Here is a 17,575-nt window from a genome sequence, read left to right as displayed (position 1 = left end):
TACATAAGGAAGAGCCGGGAGGACATTAAGAGAAAGAAGGGGAAAATTAAGGGGGGGAATCAGAGGGGGAGACACACCATGAGAGACTATGGACTCTGGGGAACAAACTGAGAGTTTTAGAGGGGAGAGGAATGGGGAGATGGGTTCACCCCGTGACGGGTATGAAGGAGGGCACATATTGCATGGTGCACTGTGTGTTAAATAGAAGTAATGAATCATGGAACTTTACATCAAAAACTTGGGATGTACTGTATGGTGACTAACATAACATAATAAAAAATTATTATAAAAAAATAAGGAGGGCACATATTGCATGGAGCACTGGGTGTTACACGCAAACAGTGAATCATGAAACACTACGTCAAAAACCAATGATGTACTGTGTGGTGACGAACATAACAATACAAACAAACAAACTAATAGCAAATTTTTCATTAAGGAAGAAACAAAACGACAAGTCAGAACAATGCTATTTTCAATATGCTGAGAAGAAATAACCAATTTTAAAATCTATATCAGTGAAAACATCTTTCAGGAATGGAAATGAAATGAAGATACTTTAAATAAGCCATGCCTGGGAGAATTTGCCCTCGGATATATTTCAAGGAGAAGGAAAATGATCCTATATATCATATGTGACACGCAAGAAAGAATAGAGAAAGCCATTGTGTAAATTAATCAAAACAAAGTTAAGTAAACATTAATAATACAATCTTATGTCTTTGAAAACAGAAATTTAAATACATGACAAAAATAGAATATAAGTTGAAATTGTTGTAATTAACATACACTAATGTCTTTGAGTGGTAGGAGGCTAACTGTATAAGTTAATGTGGTATCTTGATATGTTCAGAATGGATATGAAAATGTCAAGGGAAGAACTGAAGAAAAATAATCAAGTTTCATAATTTCCAAATTAGATGAAGTCCCTAAATGTAATAAAAATCCATTGATTAAAAATAAAGGAAAAAAGGGGGGAAAAGGGATAAATAGAAAGTGTAAAATGACAGATTTAAAATAAAATCAACAGTTATATAAAGTTGTTCTAAAGATTCCAGCTAAAAGAGAAAGTTTGGCATATATTTTTATTTATTTATTTATTTATTTTTAATACTAATTTTTTTATTATATTGTTAGTCACCATACAGCACATCCATGGTTTTTGATATAAAGTTCCATGATTCATTAGTTCTGTATAACACCCAGTGCACCATGCAATATGTGCCCTCCTTACTACCCATTACCAGCCTATCCCATTCCCCCACCCCCCTCCCCTCTAAAGCCCTCAGTTTGTTTCTCAGAGTCCATAGTCTCTCATGCATCATTTCCCCTTCTGATTAACCCGTCTTTATCCCTTTCTTCCCCTACCGATCTTCCTACTTCTTATGTTCCATAGATGAGAGAAACCATATGATAATTGTCTTTCTCTGCTTGACTTATTTCGCTTAGCATTATCTCCTCCAGTGCCGTCCATGTTGCAGCAAATGTTGAGAAATCGTTCTTTTTGATAGCTGATTATATTTCATTGTATATATGGAACACATCTTCTTAATCCAGTCATCTGTTGAAGGGAATCTCGGTTCCTTCCACGATTTAGCTATTGTGGATAATGCTGCTATGAACATTGGGGGTGCATATGGCCCTTCTCTTCACTACGTCTGTATCTTTGGGGTAAATACCCAGTAGTGCAATGGCTGGATCATAGGGTAGCTCAGTTTTTAACCTTTCAAGGGACCTCCACACTGTTTCCCAGAGTGGCTGTACCAACTTGCATTCCCAACAACAATGTAGGAGGGATCCCTTTTCCCCACATCCTCTCCAGCAATTGTTGTTTCTTGCCTTGTCAACTTTTGCCATTCTAACTGGCATAAGGTGGTATCTCAGTGTGGTTTTGATTTGAATTTCCCTGATGGCTAATGATTTTGAACATTTTTCATGTGTCCGTTAGCCATTTGTATGTCTTCATTGGAAAAGTGTCTGTTCATATCTTCTGCCCATTTTATGATTTGTTTATTTGTTTCTCACATATTGAGTTTGAGAAGTTCTTTGTAGATCTTGGATACCAGTCTTTTATCTGTAGCATCATTTGCAAATATATTCTCCCATTCCATGGGCTGCCTTTTAGTTTTTTGACTGTTTCCTTGGCTGTGCAGAAGCTTTTTATCTTGATGAAGTCCCACAAGTTCATTTTATCTTTTGTTTCTCTTGCCTTAGGAGATGTGTCATGAAAAAGGTTGCTGTGGCCAATGTCGTAGAGGTTGCTGCCTGTGCTCTCCTCTAGGATTTTGATGGATTCCTGTCTCACATTGAGGTCTTTCATCCATTTGGAGTTTATTTTTGTGTATGGTGTGAGAGAGTGGTCATGTTTCATTCTTTTGCATATAGCGGTCCAATTTTCCCAGCACCATTTATTGAAGAGACTGTCTTTTTTCCACCGGATGTTTTTTTCCTGCTTTATAAAAGATTAGTTGCCCAAAGAGCCAAGGGTCAATTTCTGGGTTCACTATTCTGTTCCTTTCACCTATGTGTCTGTTTTTGTGCCAGTACCACGTTGTCTTTGTGATTGGAGCTTTGTAGTACACCTCGAAATCTGGCATTGTGATGCCCCCAGATTTGTTTTTCGTTTTCACAGTTCCTTGGCGATTCAGGGCCTTTTCTGGTTCCATACAAACTTAAGTTCTTTGAAAAATGTCCTTGGTATTTTGATCAGGAGAGCATTGAAAGTGTAGATTGCTCTGGGTATCATGGACATTTTAACTATGTTAATTCTTCCGATCCATGAGCATGGAATCTTTTTCCATCTTTTTGTGTCTTCTTCAACGTCTTTCAAGAGTGACTTGTAATTTCTAGAATATACATCCTTTACATCTCAGGTTAAGTTAATTCCAAGATAACGTATGATTTTTGGTGCTATTGTAAATGGAATGGATTCCCTAATTTCTCTTTACTCAGTCTCATTGTTCGTGTATAGAAATGAAACTGATTTCTGAGCTGTGATTTTGTATCCCGCCACATTACTGAATTGCTCTATAACATCTAGTAGTTTGGGGGTGGATTCTTTTGGGTTTTCCATGTAGAGTATCATGTCATTTGCAAAGAGAGGCAGTATAACTTCTTCTTTGCCGATTTGGACACCTTTTATCCCTTTCTGTTGTCTGATTACTGTTGCAAGGACTTCTAGTACTATGTTGAATAATAGTGGGGAGAGTGGGCATCCTTGTCGTGTTCCTGATCTTAAGGGAAAGGCTTCCAGCTTTTCCCCATTGAGAATGATAGTTGCTGTAGGCTTTTCATAGATGGCTTTTATGAGATTGAGAAATGTACCCTCTATTCCTACACTCTGAAGGGTTTTAATCAGGAAAGGATGCTGTATTTTGTCAAATGCTTTTTCTGCACCTATTGGGAGGATCATATGATTCTTGACTTTTTTCTTGTTGATATAATCTATCACACTGATATATTTGCAAATGTTGAACCACGCTTGCATCCCAGGGATGAGTCCCACTTGGTCATGATGGAAAATCCTTTTAATGTACTCTTGGATTCTGTTAGCCAGGATCTTGTTGAGGATTTTGGCATCCATATTCATTAGGGAAATCAGTCTGTAATTCTCCTTTTTGATGGGGTCTTTGCCTGGTTTGGGGATCAAGGTAATATTGGCCTCATAGAATGAGTTTGGTACCTTTCCTTCTGTTCCTAGTTTTTGAAATAGCGTTAGGAGAATAGGTATTATTTCTTCTTTGAATGTTTCGTAGAATTCCCCAGAAAAACCGTCTGGGCCTGGAGTTTTGTTTTTTGGAAGGTTGTTTATCACTGACTCAATCTCTTCATAATTAATTGGCCTGTTTAAAAAATCAATTTCTTCCTGTTTCAGTCTTGGTAGTTTATGGGTTTCCAGGAAGGCCTCCATCTCTTCCAGGTTGCTTAATTTATTGGCATAAAGCTGTTGATAAAAGTTTCTAATGAAATTCCTGTTTCATTGGTGTTGCTTGTGACTGCTCCCTTTTCATTCATAATTTTATTAATTGGCTCCTTCCTCTATTCTTTTGGATGTCTTGCTAGTGGCTTATCTATTTTATTTATTCTTTCAAAGAACCAGCTCTAGTTCTGTTGATCTGCTCTACTGTGCTCCTGGTTTCTAATTCATTGATTTCTGCTCCAATCTAATCTTGATCAACTGCTTCCTCGTGCATGGATTAGGCCTGTCCCCCTGTTGCTGTTCCAGCTTCTTGAGGTGAGAATATAAAAACTGCATTTTAGATTTTTCTATTCTTTTGAGTGAGGCTTGGATGGCTGTATTTCTCCCTTAGGACTGCCTTTGCAGTGTCCCATAGGTTTTGGACCATTGTGTTTTCATTCTCGTTGGTCTCCATCAATTTTTTAAATTGATTTTTAATTTCTTGGTTTACCCAATCATTTTTGAGCAGGATGGTTCTTAGTTCCCAAGTGTTTGAGTTTCTTTCAAATTTTTCCTTGTGGTTGAGTTCATATTTCAAAGCATTGTGGTCTCAGAATATGCAGGGAATAATTTCAGTCTTTTGGTATCGGTTGAGATGTGTTTTGTGACCCAAAACATGATCTATTCTTGAGAATGTTCCATGGGCATTAGAATAGAATGAGTATTCTTTGTTTCTGGCGTGTAGTGCTCTCTATATATCTATGAGGTACATCTGGTCTAGTATGGCATTCAAAGCTCTTGGTTCTTTGTTGATTTTCTGCTTAGGTGATCTATCTATTGCTGATAGTGGAGTGTTGAGGTCCCCTACTATTAATGTATTTTTATCTATACATCTCTTTATTCTGGTAAGAGTTGGCTTGTGTATCTTGGTGCTCCCCTTTTGGGGGCATAGATATTTATAATTGTCATATCCACTTGTTGGATACATCCTTTAAGAATAATATAGTGCCCTTCTGTTTCTGTAACTACAGTCCTTAGTTTAATATCCAATCCGTGTGATATGAGAATTGCTACCCCAGCTTTCTTTTGAGGTCCATTGGCATGAAAGATGTTATTCCATCCCTTTACTTTCAGTCTGGATGTATCTTTAGGTTCAAAATGAGTCTCTTTTAGACAGCCAATGGATGGGTCATGTCTTTTTATCAAATCTGCAACCCTGTGGCATAATATGGGAGCATTTAGGCCATTCACATTTAGAGTGATTATTGGGAGATATGATTTTAATGATGTCATGTTGCCAGTAAAGTCTTTGTTTCTATAGATTGTAATTTTCTGTTCTGTATCACCTTTGGGGCCTTTTTACTTTTACAGAACCCTCCTTAATATCTTCTGTAGGGCTTTTTTCATGGTTACGAAATTGGTCAGTGACTGGCGATTCTGGAACGTCCTTATCTCTCCATCAATTCTGAATGACAGCCTTGCTGGATAAGGGATCCTTGGCTGCATGTTTTTCTCTGAAAGAGCTTTAAAAATGCCCCCCCAACCTTTACTCTCATTCCAGTTCTGTGCAGACTGGTCTGACGTCATCCTGATACTTTTGCCTTGGTATGTGAGAAATTTTTTTGTCCTGGCCACTTTCAATACTGTATCCTTGAATCTAATATTTGCAAATTGTACTGTGATGTGACATGGCATAGGTTTGTGGTGGTTGAGCTTGGGAGGGGTCCTCTCTGCCTCTTGAACATGAATGCTTGTTTCCTTTGCTAGATTAGGGAAGTTTTCAGCTACAATTTGTTCAAATATCTCTTCTAGACCTCTGTTTTTCTCCACCCCCTCAGGGATGCTGATGATTCTGACATTGGAACGTTTCATTGAGTCAGAAATCTCCGGTAACCTACATTCTTGAGATTGGATTTTTTTTGAGCCAAGTTTCTGTTTTAGCTTTCTCTTCTACCATCCCATCCTCCAATTCGCTGATATGTTCTTCTGCCTCATTCACCCTGGCCATCAGAGCCTCTAGTTTTGACTGCGTTTGGCTCATAGAATTTTTATTTCCGCCAGATTCGCTCTCATTTTCACCCTTAGAGGTTCTATATTCTCGCTAATATTTTCTTCAAGTCTACACATCATCTTGACCATTGTTACTCTTAATTCCATTTCTGATAATTTGGATATATCCATATCCATCAGTTCTGTGGCAGAGGCCACAGACTCATTGTCTTTTCTTTGCTGGGGGGGATTTCTCCTTCTCATCATTCTGATGAGGAGAGGTTGTGGGGTTTTCCAGAGCCCAAATTATTGACCAGGACTCAGGCAGTGTGCACTTGTTTTATAGGGACCTTAGGGATGTGGACTTCTTGATTTTTCAGCCTGCTTTCTGGGGGAAGGGCCTGCCACTCCAATACTCAGGTAACCCTGTTTGGGTAGTCTCCCTGTCCCCTGTGAGAGGGGATGGGGATGGGCACAATGTGAGCTGGTATTTCCAGGCTTTTGTTCTCTGGCGGCTTTCCCTGGAGGTTGCTGTGCCTCTTCTGAGAGTCAGAGAAGCAGTGGCCGAATCCCAGCCTCTGTCTCAGAACAGAGAGATCGCAGTCCGCTCTCCACTGAGCTCTTCTGGCCACTTTAACTCTGTTTCTGTTAGTGCTGCTAAACCCTGCAGCATCCCGGGTTGTGCACCCCACAGCCGGCATCCCAGCCCTCACTTCCAGGGCCAGCGCGTCTCTGTCCTTTGTGTTTCTAACACCTCCAGCCGCCAGCCACCCCCGCACACTCCGGAGCTCTGTTTCAGTGTGGTTCGTGCACTCCAGAGGTTTGGTTTTCAGATCGGTCATGCACGTTCCCAGGCTCATGGTCTCAGTCTGCTCTCTCGCGGGTGCCTGTCCGCGAGTCCGCCCGCTCTCCAGTGCAGGTGACTACCGCTTCCCAGTGCCTGAATGCAGAGTACCTTCCCCCTTCCATTTATCTTCCAATATCTGTGCGCGGATTCACGGCTCCCTGCTTCATACCTGAATACTCAGTGCTGGAGATGTTCATTTGTAGAGATCCAGATGTATCTTCCTGTGTCTCAGGCTGATTCCATGAGTGTTCAGGATGGTCTGGTACCTATCCAGCTCGACTCAGGGGACCAGCTGAAAAAGAGGACGCCTACTCCTCTGCCATCTTAACTCCTCCTATATTTTTAAATATCTAAATTCTAAAACAAACACACAAATGGATTAGAAGTGAAAAAATAAATTTTATGGTAAAAGATTTACTGTACCGGGAAAATTTAACCATTTAAAATGTAAATGCACTTACTAACAAAATCACAAAAAATGTAAATAAAATAATTTTTAAAAAAATGCACTTACTAACAAAATCGCAAAAAATGTAAAAAAAAAAATTAAATGTAAAGGAGAACTAGTGAAACCCACCATCACAGTTAAGTTTTAATATATGACCACAGAAATTTATATGGGAGGAGGTAAAAATCAGTAAAAGTATAAGATTTTAACAATGTAATGAACACTTTGATCCAGACTTATTCTCAAAGATAAAACCCAGCAGTTATAAAATATCTTACAAGTTCATATGGAATATTTAAAAAAATTATCTGTGCTGGGCAATAAAGCAATTTTCAACAAATTTCAAAGGTTCAATATTATTTCGACCACATTCAGTGTGATTAAGAGAAAAATCAGTGACAGTAATTAACTTTGAAAGACCTCCATATTTGGAAATTAAGAGACACACTATGTAACTCATGGATCAAAAAAGAACTCAAAATGGAGATTAGGAAATATTTTGAGTGCAACTGTAATGAAAATACTATATAACAAATTTGAAATTTGCAGATAAACTAGCAGAGGGAAATTTATAGCCTTAAATGCTTTTATAGAAAAGAAAAAGGCCAGGAAATGAATAAGTTAAACATTCATCTCACTAAGTGAAAAGGAATAGCAAAGTAAGTCCCACAAAAATAGAAGAAAATAAAGCTAAAGGGCAGTAATTAATGAAAATAAACGTACAATAGGTGTAATAGGAGCAACAAAACCAAAGTTTGGTTTCTTGAAAATATTAATAAAATTGACAAATTTCTATCAAGGATTTTAAAAGAAAGAAAAAAGGCACAAATGAACAATATAGGAATGAAAAAAGATTATTTAACTCAGGTGCTACAGACATTAAAAAGGTCGAAGAATATTTTGTTTAACTTTATTCAGGTAAGTTTGAAATCTTAGACTAAATGCAAAAATCCCTAAAAAACTGGGTCTCTAAACTGGCTCAAAAAGAAATATTTATTCCTGAAATATCCTGTCATCATTAAGTAAATAAAGCCAATAGGTTAAAATCTCACAAAGAAAATCCCAGACCCAGGCAGTTTTACTGGTGAACTCTCTAAAACAAACAAACATATACTATTACAAATGATAGAAGAATAGGGAACACTTATTCATTCTTTTTTTAGACTAGCATTACTTGATAGTTAATACCTATGAAGATAAGCACACTAGTTTTCTAGGGCTGCCATATCAGAATACCATAGACTGGTTAGCCTAAACAGGATTTTACCTTCTCATAGTTTTGGAGGCTGGTTGTCCAAGATCAGGTGTTGGTAGGGTCTGTTTCTGGTGAGGACTTTCTTCCTAGTTTGTAGATGGCTGCCTACTTGCTGTGTCCTCACATAACTTCTTCTCTGTGCATGCATGGAAAGAGATCTCTGTGTCTCTTTCTCTTTTTTTTTTTTTAAAGTAGGCTCCACTCTCAACTTGGGGATTTGAACATATTACCCCAAAGATCAAGAGCTGCATGCTCTACCAAATGAGCCAGTTAGTCAGGTGACCCTCTTTCTCTTTTTATAAGGATACTACTCCTTTCAGCTTAGGACCCATCCTTCTAACCCTATTTAATCTTGACTACCTCCCTAAAAGCTTTGTCCCCAAATATAGTTACATCAGGAGGTAGGTCTTCAATTTATGAATTTTGGAGGACACAGCATAACCTATACTATTATGTGTATTAGCTTCTCCATACAAACAGAACCAACAGGGTGTGCAGAGAGACATTTAGTCTAAGGAACTGGCTCATTCAATTGTGGAGGTGGGCATGACCATACTCTTCAGAATGGGCTGGCAGTCTGGAGACTCAGGGAAGAGTGAGTGTTGTAGTTCAAACCTGAAGGCTATCTGCTGACACAATTTCTTCTTGCTCAAGGGAGGTCAGCCTTTGTTTTTTTAAGGCTGTAGACTGGATGAAGCCCACTCCCATCATGGAAGCAATCTGCTTTAGTCAAAGTCCACCAATTTAAAAGTTAATTCAAAAAAACACTCTTACAAAAATATCCAGAATAATATTTGACCAAGTATCTGGGCACCGTGGCCCAGCCAAGTGGATACCTAACATAAACAAGAAAATTATGAGCCAATCTTATTCATTTAACCTAGATATAAAAGATTAAAAATTAGCAAACCAAATTCAGTAATGTATTAAAAATTATAATCTTGGAATTATTCTATTTTTACAGGAATGCAAAGTTGGTGTAAAATTATTAACTAATGTATTTTATCTAGTTTATATATTGAAAGAGAAAAATCCTTGGAACTTCTCAATTTTTACCAAACTAGGAAGAAAGAAAGGGTATCTACCAAAAGCCTACAGCAAGCAGCATATGTGGATACTTGATACATAATAGAGGTGGTATTGCAGAGCAGTGGAGAAATACTGGACTTCTCAAAAAATAGGATTGGCATTATTGTTTATCATATGGAAGAAAGTCAAACTGGATCTTTACCTTGAAGCATACCTCAAAATCAGTACAGGTAACAGACCTAAATGTGAAATGCAAAATGAAAACTCTCAAAAGACTATTTAAATATCTTTGTGCCCTTGAGTATAGGGATAGATTTCTGAAAGAAGATTTAGGAAGTACAAATCATAAAACAAATGGCTGGTAAATTTGACTATATTAATATTGAAAACTTATAGTTAAAAAAAAAGAAGGTACAAAGTGGGAGATGTTAGCAAAGTGAAAATAGATGTGTGTGTATATTTTTAATATATCAACAACTACAAATCATTAAGAAAAAAATTAATTGGTAGATAATGAGAAAAATTATTAAATTTATAGAAGATGAAGAAGAAAATTTCATTAAATAAACATAAGATACTGAACCTTATTAGTTAGGAAAATGTGAATTCAACCCACAATGAGAAACACAATCTCACCCATGAGATTGGCAAAAAGTAAAAGAACCAAAAGACAAAAAGAACCCAGATAATACAAAATGTGAGATTTTAGAGGTTGAAACTGTTTTTGAGCTCTTTTGAATCAGTTTTCAAATACTTTATAAAGTTAAACAAATGCATACACTACAAGCCATGAGTTTTGCTTCTGGGTATATATCTCACAGAAACTCTCACACATGAGTACCAAGCGTTTATAGAACTGCTCATAATAGCGAAAAATGAAAATTACCCATGTACTCATCAACAGTAACATGGACAAATAAGTTATGTTCCTTTTCAAGAATATGATATAAGGGCAGAAATGAACTACAATGACATATCAAGTTGGATGAATCTTAGAAACATAATTTTAAGTGAAAGTTACATTAACAGTATAATTCAATTCATATAAAGTTTAAAACTAGACAAAACTAATGTGTTGTTGAGGGTCAGAAAAGTATAAAAAAAGGGAGAGACTGATGAACACAATATACAGAATAGTGGTTACCTCTGGTGGGGAGAGAAAGGGAAGCAATTAGAGAAGGCAGAGAATGGGGCTTTTGGGATATGTTAATGATCTATTTCTGTTCTTACGATGTGTGCATAAGTGTCTCTGAAGTTTAAGCTGTACATAAATGTTTTTATCTACTCTTTTTCTATGTATGCTTTATTTAAAAATAAGTATTTGCTAATCATGAAAGTTAAACATTTTCATTTTAAAGCATTTGGTAAGTGAATATAGATTTAGTCAACAAGAAAAAATAACATCCTTCACATTCGTTAAAAAGAGTTACATCCTTGAATAATTTTCAGATAGGGCTGCAATATGTTTGAAATTGTGTATTTTCCATTTTTGAAAGAGAACATAAGCAGAGTCATTTTTACATGATGATATGGGCAGACACATGGGTCTGAACAATGCCAAGAGCAGAATTAATTTGAAAATGAGTAGCTATTGCTTATAGAGTCTATACTTAAGATTTGGGCTCATATGTACTGACCAAGTGAACTGTCTTTGTCAGAAACGTGGTGCTTTCAAGAATGAAACCAAGTCCATTTACCATAATAGCTTTTGGGTCCATTAGTGATTGTGATTGCATTAACTATGGGCCTTTTGAAATTTAGTAACTAATTAGTGCCATCTTTAAGTGATGTCCAAAATGATACCTCACTAATGCTGAAATCTAGGCTAGAATCAATAGTGTTTTGTGAGGAGGAACCAGGATATTTTTAGAAGACACATTTCATTTTGCTGTGGCAAAATTGTTTTGAATTCATTTTCATTAATATAAGGTAATACTCTAGGCACTGAGATATTGAAAAAAATTAAAACAGGTTTACATCCCCAAAGCTTGTTTTACATTAAAGGTAGTTTTTAAAAAACTGTAATGATCATCTGAATACAACTATAACTATATTAATTGGCCAGATGACCAAAAAGATTGATGAACTGCAACCTTTAAAAGGTGCAAAATGAGTTTTTTTAAATGCCATTAATAGAATAGTGAGTAAAGCCACACCACCTCACAAGGGTCCCAACTAATAATGAAAACCTCTTTAAAAACGGCAGGGGCACCTGTGTGGCTCAGTCAGTTGAATGTCTGCCTCCCACTCAGGTCATGGTCCTGGGGTACTGGGATTGAGGCCCGCATTGGGCTCCTTGCTCAATAGGGAGCCTGCTTCTCCCTCTCCCTCTGCCTGCCTTTCCCCCTGCTTGTGTTCTCTCTCTCTGTCAAATGAATGAATAAAATCTTAAAAAAAGGAAAAGAACATTAAAAAAATAAGAATAAAAAGGGCAAATACATTACACTAAACATTTAAACATTACAAAAACATTATATTAGTAACGACAGCTCTCTTATTTTAGAGTAAAGGAACTATACATCATCAACATCTGAAGTCTCTGTAAATACTTACCTGCCTTGGTGGATTTGTTAAAATAATGGGGCACAGTTTTAAGGCAGCCTTGTAAATTTCAGGTAGTTCTGGAGAAGAATATGAACCTCCAAAATTTCAAGTTTAAACTTCTTTCTACTTTTCCATTTACCTACTTTTTATTTGTGTGTTTCTTTCCTTTTTACTGTCAGGAAGGGCCACCTTCAGAGGGCCAATTCAGTCCAGTATCATGTAAACCTGGTAGAGACAAGCAGTACTGGTGCCCACCACAGTAAGTAAATTCAAAATAAAATGCTCATTTTAAAGCCCTGGATGAGATTGTTGTTGTTACATGTAGGAATTTGAATCTAACCAAAAGGTTGACCCAAGAAAATTTTTGTATGGGTTTTGACATCAAAATGGATTTCTTATTAGCAACATGACACAAGTCATCTTTTTTTTTTTCTGGAGAAAACCATGTTATCTCAATACGTGAAATTATGTTGTAGCTATAATGTGTTACACATATGTAAGGGGTTAGTTTCTCCAGAAGTAATTTGATGTGGACTGGTACATATAGAGGAGGAGCATTTTTTTCCTGTAAGGATAGGCAAATCTTTGGGAAACTTGGAGACCAATTAATGTTTGAAAAGTATATTGAGACTTCTATTTCTGGCCAAGATGGAGTAGCGGGGATTGAATTTACCTCCCAGCTTAAACAGTAAAAAAAAAAAAAAAAAAAAAAAGCTATAATGCATGAATGGCTATAATACACAGGTTTTCAAGACACTGGACATCAGGAAACAAAGGATCATGATCCCTGAGAGATGGGAAACAGAAGAGGTGAGCCAGTGATTGCCTCAAGTGATTGCTTTGAAAGAATGTATAGGCTGTGGCACAGGGTGGGGAACCCAGATTGAGCTTGGTAGACTCCCTGAGTTGAAAAGATAAAGCTGAGTCTAGCTGGTCAGTGAGCAGAATACTAGAGACTAGAGAAGACAGCTGCACAGAGAGAATTCCAGAGATCTTCAGTTCAAATATTTAGCTGAGTGTTAATCAGCACACATATTGTAGGAAAATACTTGAGGTTAGGGACAGAATTACTTGAAAGGATTAGAGGTCCAGTACTCACACAGGGCTGGGAAAAATGTCTGTTCCCAGTAATACAACTTAACAATTCAGTTATTCATGGAGCATTAGAGTAGAGAGAAGAATATTTCCCCAGTAGAGTAAATAATTAGCCCTGCACTAAGCACTGTTCCAGTCCTGCCTAACAAACCTTAAGAGTGAGAACTGAGTCAATTTGCTTCTAAATAAGATAAAAGTTCAATAAGGCAAAAGCCTGAGTACCCAACAGGTACAATTCATTGCCTTGCATCCAGTCAAAAATTACCAACCTGTTGGTCTAACATAACAATCAATATGATACACCACACTAACAGAATGAAAGATAAAAATGACACGATCATCATGGTAGATGCAGAAAAAAGTAGTTGACAAAGTTCGACATCCATTAATGATAAAAACTCTGAACCAAATAGAGAAAATTTCCTCAAAACAATAAAGTCCATTTATGAAAATTCCACAGCTAGATCATTATCAACGGGAAAAAACTGAAATTTTTGTCTCTTGTCCTTTTCCTGTTCAAGGCAAAGATGCTCACTCTCAAACTGGAAGTACTAGAAGGGCAACCAGACCTGATATTTCTTAAAAAATGACCTCCAATCAAAAAGGAATAAGTTAAATTGTCTATTTGCAGATGACATGGTTCTATATGTAGAAAACCCTAAATAACCATTAAAAAGCTGTTAGAACTAATGTATGGCCTCAGTAAAATTGCAGGATACAAAACTCAACATATAAAAATCAGTTGCAATTCCTTACACCAACCGCGATCTAACTGAAAAAGAAGGAAATCACAATAATCCTATCTATAACATCATCAAAATGATTACTTAGAAATAATTTTTTAATTTAAAAAAATTGTTATCTTAGTCACCATACAGTACAACATTAGTTTTTGATGTAGTGTTCCATGATTCATTATTTCTGTAAAACATCCAGTGCTCCATGCAATACGTGCCCTCCTTAATACCCATCACCAGGCTAGCCCATTCCCCCATTCCCCTCCCCTCTAAAACTCTCACTTTGTTTCCCAGAGTCCATAGTCTCTCATGGTTTGTCTCCCCCTTTTATCCCCCCCTTCAGTTTTCCATTCCTTCCCCTAATGTCCTCCATTCTATTCCTTATGTACCAGAAAAAAGGGAAACCATATGATAACTCTTTCTCTGCTTGACTTATTTCACATAGCATAATCTCCTCCAGTTCCAACCATGTTGATGCAAATGGTGAGTATTCATTCTTCTGATGGCTGAGTAATATTCCATTGTATATATGAATGACATCTTCTTTTTTAAAAATATTTTTATTATATTATGTTAGTCACGATACAGTACATCCCTGGTTTTTGATGTAAAGTTCGATGATTCATTAGTTGCGTATAACAACCAGTGCACCATGCAATACGTACCCTCCCCACCACCCATCACCAGCCAACCCCATTCTCCTACCCCCTTCCCCTCTGAAGCCCTCAGTTTGTTTCTCAGAGTCCATAGTCTCTCATGCTTCATTCCCCCTTCTGATTACCCCAGCTTTCTTTATCCCTTTCTTCTCCTACCGACCTTCCTAGTTTTTATGTTCCATAGATGAGAAAAACCATACAATTGTCTTTCTCTGCCTTACTTATTTCACTTAGCATTATCTCCTCCAGTGACGTCCACGTTGCAGCAAAATTTGAGAAATAATTTTTTTTAATGTTTTTTATTATATTATGTTAGTCACCATACAGTACATCGCTGGTTTCTAATGTAAAGTTCGATGATTCATTCGTTCCATATAACACCCAGTGCACCATGCAACACATGCCCTCCTTACTACCCATCACCAGTCTATCCCATTCCCCCACCGCCCGCCCCTCTGAAGCCCAGTGCCATCCATGTTGCAACAAATGTTGAGAACTCGTTCTTTCTGATAGCTGAGTAATATTCCATTGTATATATGGACCACAACTTCTTAATCCAGTCATCTGTTGAAGGGCATCTTGGCTCCTTCCAAAATTTAGCTGTTGTGGACAATGCTGCTATGAACATTGGGGTGCATAATGGCCCTTCTCTTCACTACGTCTGTATCTTTGGGGTAAATACCCAGTAGTGCAATGGCTGGATCATAGGGTAGCTCAATTTTTAACTTTTTAAGGGACCTCCACAATGTTTTCCAGAGTGCTTGTACCAACTTGCAATCCTACCAACAATGTAGAAGGGATCCCCTTTCTCCACATCCTCTCCAACAATTGTTGTTTCTTGCCTTGTCAATTTTTGCCATTCTAACTGGCATAAGGTGGTATCTTAGTGTGGTTTTGATTTGAATTTCCCTGATGGCTAATGATTTTGAACACTTTTTCATGTGTCTGTTAGCCATTTGTATGTCTTCATTGGAAAAGTGTCTGTTCATATCTTCTGCCCATTTCATGATTTATTTTTTTCTCGCATATTGAGTTTGAGAAGTTCTTTGTAGATCTTGGATACCAGTCTTTTATCTGTAGCATCATTTGCAAATATATTCTCCCATTCCGTGGGCTGCCTTTTAGTTTTTTGACTGTTTCCTTGGCTGTGCAGAAGCTTTTTATCTTGATGAAGTCTGAGAAGTTCATTTTATCTTTTGTTTCTCTTGCTTTTGGAGAAGTGTCATGAAAAAGGTTGCTGTGGCCGATGTCATAGAGGTTGCTGCCTATGTTCTCCTCTAGGATTTTGATGGATTCCTGTCTCACATCGAGGTCTTTCATCCATTTGGAGTTTATCTTTGTGTATGGTGTGAGAGAGTGGTCAAGTTTCATTCTTTTGCATGTAGCTGTCCAATTTTCCCAACACCATTTATTGAAGAGACTGTCTTTTTTCCACCGGATGTATTTTCCTGCTTTGTCAAAGATTAGTTGCCCAAAGAGCCGAGGGTCCATTTCTGGGTTCTCTTTTCTGTTCCACTGCTCTATGTGTCTGTTTTTGTGCCAGGACCATGCTGTCTCTGTGAAACAGCTTTGTAGTACAGCTCGAAATCCGGCATTGTGACGCCCCCAGCTTTGTTTTTCCTTTTCAACAATTCCTTGGTGATTCGGGGCCTTTTCTGGTTCCATACAAATTTAAGGGCTATTTGTTCCAGTTCTTTGAAAAATGTCATTGGTATTTTGATCAGGATAGCATTGAAAGTGTAGATTGCTCTGGGTAGCATGGACATTTTAACTATGTTAATTCTTCCGATCCATGAGCATGGAATATTTTTCCATCTTTTTTTGTCTTCCTCAATGTCTTTCAAGAGTGATTTATAGTTTCTAGAATATAGATCCTTTATGGCTCGGGATAAGCTAATTCCAAGGTAATGTATGGTTTTTGGTGCTATTGTAAATGGGATGGATTCCCTAATTTCTCTTTCTTCAGTCTCATCATTCATGTATAGAAATGCAACTGATTTCTGAGCATTGATTTTGTATCCTGCCATATTACTGAATTGCTCTATAGCTTCTAATAGTTTGGAAGTGGACTGTTTTGGGTTTTCCATATAGAGTATCATGTCATCTACGAAGAGAGACAGTTTGACTTCTTTGCTGATTTGGATACCTTTTATCCCTTTTTGTTGTCTGATTATTGTTGCAAGGACTTCTAGTACTATTTTGAATAATAGTGGCGAGAGTGGGCATCCTTGTCGTGTTCCTGATCTTAAGGGAAAGGCTTCCAGCTTTTCCCCATTGAGAATGATATTTGCTGTAGGCTTTTCATAGATGGTTTTTATGAAATTGAGGAATTATCTTTCGGTTTAATAACGCTGTTTGGCCAGTGCTCAAACCTGAAGTAAATGAATTCACTTCACAGTGAATTACCATAACCTTAATGCCTCAGAGCCTCCATTAAGATCTGCATACCTAATTTTACTGAAATTAATAGGAATCAGCAACTGGAAAATATTTTGCTGTTATAGATTTGGCTGATATGTTCTACTCTATGAATAGTTCTTTAACTCTGGGATTAAATGAATGATCAGGAAAGGAAGTTTGTAGTCCTTGTAGGTGTTAGCAGCACTGTCATGCATGATAGAGTGTACTGAAGAGCTGATGCATTCCATTTCCAAAGTGGAACATCCCTAATTATGGATGAGACCCGTGGGTCAGCAGTTATCTTAGCACTAGAAGGTGTCCTGGCCAACATTTGGTTCCTTCTGCACATTTTTATAGACTCTAGGCCATTGTCAATGGTATGGTCATCTGGTCTGACTAACGGCAGCAACAACAATCCCTTATCTAAGGTGTTCCTCCCTCTTTCTTGGGGTAAAGAACTTTGGGCTATCTTCCCTCCTAGATCCCCAAAATACAAATAAGGCCACACATATTCTCTACACATGACAATTCAGTTTTCAGGGGCTCATTGTAATGCACAGGCAGATAAATTGGCTTTGATTTCTGAGACACATATTGGCACAACCTCAGATCTGATCTAACTTTGACTAGTGGGCCCGTGAAATATCAGGCCACAGAGAAGCCACTGCCCTGAGGTC

At 37.5% G+C, this 17,575-nt stretch overlaps 1 long non-coding RNA gene across 2 annotated transcripts in view; it reads left to right on the top strand.

Moving 5' to 3' along the window:
• The first annotated feature begins 2,270 nt into the window (after window positions 1-2,270).
• LOC103682471 overlaps window positions 2,271-17,575 on the top strand; it is a 46,807-nt gene continuing 31,502 nt past the window's right edge. Inside the window, exons 1-4 of one of the 2 annotated variants that reach the window (XR_005838117.1) lie at window positions 2,271-2,311; window positions 12,190-12,269; window positions 12,755-12,820; window positions 14,288-14,325. This is a non-coding gene — a long non-coding RNA (uncharacterized LOC103682471). Of the gene's footprint in view, window positions 2,312-9,656; window positions 9,697-12,189; window positions 12,270-12,754; window positions 12,821-14,287; window positions 14,326-17,575 lie in introns of those variants that run through there. The other variant, XR_005838118.1, reaches the window with a different exon arrangement.

This window comes from Ursus maritimus, unplaced genomic scaffold (assembly GCF_017311325.1).
Source record: "Ursus maritimus isolate PB19 unplaced genomic scaffold, ASM1731132v1 scaffold_27, whole genome shotgun sequence".
In the NCBI taxonomy this organism is placed as follows: Eukaryota; Metazoa; Chordata; class Mammalia; order Carnivora; family Ursidae; genus Ursus; species Ursus maritimus.
The sequence above is the reverse complement of the archived record's forward strand: the minus strand, read 5'-3'. Positions and strand labels throughout refer to the sequence as shown.